Here is a 6,006-nt window from a genome sequence, read left to right on the forward strand (position 1 = left end):
ACCTCCAGCAGCGCCCAGGAGCGACTCTTGGCTCTGTGCTTGGGGACCAGGTGGGGTGCCAGGATCAAATCAGGGTTGTCCACATGCACGTCAGGCACTTAGCCCTCTGTAGCGTCTCTCTGCGCCTGCCACGTCCTTGTCATTACCCACTCCAGGAAGGACAGTGAGTCACCTGTAGACAGCGCATTGGAAAGGAATTTTTGTTTTAATTATGAGGAAGCACGGGGGAAGCATTGCTTTTTCTGGAACTAATATCATGATCACAAAATCCTGTTAATCACCGATTTCTCGGGTGGTCTCAGTAACCTCTCATTTCGTCCTTTCCCTGAGATCTTAGAAGTCCATCTCCACTCGGCCCTCCTAACGATGTTGCACTGGGGGCTCTTCAGGGTCAGGGGAATGAGATCCAGCTTGTTACTGGATTTTGCATATGAATACAACATGGGAAGCTTGCAAGGCTGTCCCCTGTGGGCAGGAAACTCTCAGAAGATTGCCAGTTTCTCCCAGAGGGAGTAAGCTAAAGATCTCGTTTATGAGAGCTCGCTTTTAAGCCTCTCTGGATGTTGGCCCTTGATGGGATTACACACACCTGGGTTCCTCTGCTCGTACCTTCATGCATGAGGCCCGTCCAAACGTGTGGAGAGGGGCCTCCAGCATGGCTGTAGCTAGGTTCTGGTGGTCTTTGGCCGCAGGGTCTGCTTGGGGTGGGGAGGGAAGCTGGAGCCCATCCCCTCCGAGGGGCCCCGGGGAAGACAGCCAGGCTTGCGGGCAAGAGACTCTCTGCTAGAACTAATATATTAATTAGAAAGAAATTAATCATTATAGGAATATATGCAGGTAGAGTAAACACTTATTACTTGAATAAGCCCACGTCCTCCATATATATAGAAAAATGTACTTCAAGAGTTTTAAAAGCCTAATAAGAGACTAAACATTATGATTCTAACTTTCCATGAATACCCAGTTCTATGGGTTAGGTATGCTAGAAGTCACCTCATTAGCTTAAAAATATTAAATAGTAAGATATTGGTTAATTTTTATGTTTTCTTTGTGTCTTCCAAAATTTCCAAATTATTTTTCATAAAAAAAGATTTTTAGAGCATACATGCACAGGCATTTTCTCTCATGAAGGTGAGCTGGATGTATGCTTTATTTTCTTTCAAAGTTCCATTTGCCATGAAAGAGAAGATATAAAACTATGAATAAAGACAGACACACGCTAGGAATTAACAGACTACCCTTGAAGCCCAATTGGAGATTGGTTAACAGGTGGATCCCTTTTCCAGAAACCAGAAAGATGCCTTACACCCACACCCATTTGGGCAGACACTGAAGAAATGAGCCATCCCATATAACAGAAACCGAGAGTAACGGCAGTGCAGGAAGCAAGAATAGAGAGACACAGGTCAGCCACAGAGAACGTGAGTCTTTGGAAACACTGAAATGAAATATAGACAAAAATATTTGTGATTTGCACCTAGACAGGGAACCACCTTCCCATCAGAAACCATCAATTATTATTTTGATGATATGAAAAAATGTAAGATTGTATATAGCCAGGAAAGATTACTCAAAGTAACTTATTTATATATGGTAAAAAGACAGGAGAAAATATTTTCACACAAAGAGTGTAAAATCTGCTGAGGGTGTGGCTCGGTAGTAGAGTACTTGCTTTAAATGTGTGAGGCTGGGGCTGGAGTGATAGCACAGTGGGTAGGACATTTGCCTTGCACGCGGCTGACCCGGGTTCAATTCCCAGCATCCCATATGGTCCCCTGAGCACTGCCAGGGGTAATTCCTGAGTGCAGAGCCAGGAGTAACCCTTGTGCGTTGCCGGGTGTGACCCAAATAGCAAAAATAAATAAATAAATAAATAAATGTGTGAGGCCCTGGGTTTAGTCTCTTAACACCTCCGAATAATTTTTTTTAATATTTTATTAGAGAATCACTGTGATGTACAGTTACAAACTTATGAACTTTTGTGTTTGCATTTCACTCATACAGTGATTGTTTTCCCATCCCTCCACCAGTGCCCATTCACCTCCATCAATCATCCCAGTATCCTTCCCACCACCCCACCCTGTCTCTGTGGCAGGGCATTTTCTTTTGTTCTCTCTCCTTTTGGGTATTGTAGTTTGCAATAGATGTATTGAGTGGCCTTCATGTTCGGTCTGTAGTCTACTTTCAGCTCACATCTTCCAACCCAAATGGGTCCTTCCAACATCCGCTACTTGGTGTTCCCTTCTCTATCTAAGCTGCCTTTTCCCCCAGCATGTGAGACCAGTTTCCAAGCTGTGGGGCAGACCTCCTGGTCCTTATCTCTGCTACTCTTGAATACCTCCGAAGAATTTTGAAAATTAGCCATAATTGATAGTATTATATTGTCAGTTTGAACCAGGCAATAAGGTAAGTGGTGAACAAGAAACACAAATGACTGAAAATAACCAACAAGATACTAAACTTCATTTCAGGCATTTCAGAAAATGTATATTGAAAAAGAATACATTTTTTCTATTCATTGATACCAACATATTAAAGTGTCAGGCAAAATTCAGTACTGGTTTGGGAGAGTCTGGCCTGATGCACTGTTTGTAGGAACACAGGCTGGCGTGACCTTCGGCCTTTCTTACTCTGCTCTCTCACATCTGGCACTCAGACAACAAGGACATGAGGAATCCACGTGTGCAGAAACATTTTACACAGTAGCTTCTTTGCAAAACTCACAAAATATTTATGCACAGTCATTCCAGAAGTCCTGGTGTGATCATATAACAGAATTGCATGAACTACATGTTACATGTAAGTCATATAGCAGAAAGGTAGTATAGTAGGTAAGGTGCTTGCCTTGCACATGCCCGATTCGTTCCTGGCACCCATAGTGTTCTCTGGGCCCTACCAGGAGTGACCCCCAAGTTTCAGGGCCAGAAGCAAGCCCTGAGAAATGTTGAGTGTGAACCAAGAAGCAAACAAGAAAAAAAATTATTTGAAACTGATAGAGAGAATGAAGTTAGAACTTTATTCATTGGAAGGAAAAGATCTTTATTTATTGGTAAGTGCAAAAGCTAAAAAGAGAATCATGCAATTGAAGTCAAAAGTAAGATTACATTATTGGTCATTAGGTTACATTAAGAGTACATGACATGCAATTAAATTACATTAAGATTACATTATGTGCGTTCATATAATTACAGATGACAAGACACAGGAGAATGGGTTTAACAAACATACAACAAACTGCATATTGTGGTTATTCCTAGAGCCAAACCAAAATGAGTCAGGGCCCCCAAGAGGTACCTGCCATGCTATGATACAAGTTTCTAGATTATTAGACTTTTCACAAATGACAGGCATTATTTTGTACTGTTAGAAGCAAAAAAGGGATTACAATATGCACACTTTCTGTTTAGAAAAAAGTTTTTGAGAAGGTTTTCTGCCTTTGAGGATTCTTCAGAAATACATTAGTTTCACCAACGCATATTCTTCTGGGCTCTTGTCTTGATTTTGGTAGGAGGAAATTAAAAAAATGCTCAGAGCAGAGTGGGTCTAAGTTAAAGGGACGTTTGCTTGGTGTCTGCATAGAGGAAAGCATGCCGGCTGAGACAGAAGTAGGAAGCATGTATATATGCCCTCATGTGAAGAGGGAAAAGGGTACTGTGTGCCGATAATGCATTCAAGATGGGAGGAGTAGGAGACCTTGGCTGAGGTAACCATCCACCAAAGGAAGCCCAGACTCGGAGCCAAGGCTGGAGTCAGCAGTCACAGGACCAGCACATGACGAGAATTCTCGTGTTCCACAAGTGTTTGGGTGACACAGCCGCTCATTCTACCTCGCACACAAAGACAGAAGGGTGTGTTGGAAGTTTGTCTTTGTTCTTCAGTTTATTCCCATTCAAGAAAGCCTCTAGCAAACGCGTTCCCCTCTCATGAGTAATCGGGGCATGACAGCGAGTTTGCTGCGGAAATCTCTCTGCACGACAATGTGTCTCTCACAAACGGGTAGACTTTCTCCTCTTTCACTTGGCCTCTCAGGTTTCTTCTCCCTTTTGATTCTGTCTGTGATGGTACATTTCTAGCGAGGGACTTGAACTGCCTGAATTGAGCACAGAGAAACCTGTGGGCTACGTGATCAGCCTGAGGAGCCAAGCATTCTCGCCTTACGCCTCTCTCTCCCTGCAGGAAAATGCTTCCTGTCAGAGCCCAGCTTAGCTCTGGACGGTTCACCACACTTGAGGCACAGCGGGGGTTTCAGTACGCTTCCCTCGCTGTGCAGCGGTGTCTCACTCTAACTGAGTTTTAGCACACTTCCATCGCCCTAAAAAATCTGCTGGTCAAATATTTGGCTTAGATTTGGGGTGTTGTCAGTACTAAGATAAAGGCTTTGGGAGGCCTTTATCACCCAACTGTGCTCACCCTAGCTCTGCACTCAGGGATCACTCCTAGCACTGCGAAGGGAGAGTGGGAGATGGACTGGTCAGCTCTGGGCAAAGGCCTTCGCCCCTGGACGGAGACACAAATCCTACTCCCAGGCACAGTCTCCCTCTCGGTCCCAACCTGTCCTGGCTGTCCGCTGCTGGTCGGCCTGTACTTCCTGGGTTTCTGCCCTTTTGGGTGCTCACCTTTCCGGCTCTCACAGGCCTCCTGTCTGCCTCCACGTGAGCCCCAAGAAGAGACAAGCAAAGCCCAGCCTCACCCCCTTACAGTCACAGCTACGAGAGGTGCCATCCAGGATTTCCTCTTTCTTCTTATTCTTTTTCTCCCCCAGTAGCTCTGCTCATACTACTTTGAGACCACTTGGGGAAAAGAAATAATAGATATAAGCAAAATTCATAATTCAATTTAATTTCTTAAAAAATAATTTTAGTCACTTTGATTTTCAATTTACAGCAGTTAACATTGGGGATTTATTTTAATAACTCCCCCACCCCAACAAGAGTCTTCTTTGCCCTTCACCTTTGTCTCAGGGCTCGGTCCCTCACCTCTCTCCCTCCACCCCCATCCTCCTCCTCTCTGCCTCCCTACTAACCTCCCCTCCCCCCCGCCCCACCCCATCTCACTGGGTTGGTAAACTGTTCTGTTAATCAGTTGTTAGATTCTGTTGCTTTTGACTTTTGACTATTCCCAGACTATGCTTCTTTATATGTCAAATATGAGAAAGCCTATTTTGTATCTGTCCTGTGATTCTGGATAGGTCAATTATTATCAAGGAAATCGAAATGATAATCAAAATAAATCTCAAAAGCAAAATCCCAGGCTTAGATGGGTTTATTACTGAGTTCTTCTAAACTTTTTAAAAATTTTTATTGAATTATTGTGAGATACACCATTACAAAGTTGTTCATGATTGGGTTTCAGTCATTCAATGTTTCAACACCGTTTCTTCACCAGTGTGTATTTCTCATCATCAAAGCCCAGTTTCCCTCTGGCCACCCGTCCTCCACCCAAAGCCTGCCTCTATGGCAGACAATCTTCTCTCTCTGTCTCTCTCTCTCTCAGTCTTTCTCTCATTTCCCTTTTAGGCAGCGTGGTTTGCAATGCTGTTTCTAAAAGGCTATCATGTATATCCCTTTACCTCCTTTCAGCACTCAGTTCTTGTCCAGAGCGATCATTTCAACTATCATCATCATAGTGTTTTCTATCTTGGACTGGGTATCATGCCCCCCCTTTTTTATGTCTCTGGGTATTTTTCACACACTATGTTGTAAAACACGATAATTTTACTTAACTTTCTTTTTGTTTATGCCAATACTAGTTGTTGAACCCAAGAAAATCAAAATTGGAATGACGTTTAGTGATCATAGTTGGAGAATCATTCCAGACTCAGAAGGTGTCACTGGTTGCCAGGTCACTGACAGGTGTAGTGCCCATTCAAGCAACTATGTAAATTTTGTTCTTTTAAAGAAGAGTTTATATCCTGGTCTTTAATTTTAATGATTTTTTATTGAATCACTGTGAGATATAGTTATAAAGCTTTCATGATCGGGTTTCAGTAATACAATATCCCAACAC

The sequence above is a fragment of the Sorex araneus genome, chromosome 2 (assembly GCF_027595985.1).
Source record: "Sorex araneus isolate mSorAra2 chromosome 2, mSorAra2.pri, whole genome shotgun sequence".
NCBI classification, from domain to species: domain Eukaryota; kingdom Metazoa; phylum Chordata; class Mammalia; order Eulipotyphla; family Soricidae; genus Sorex; species Sorex araneus.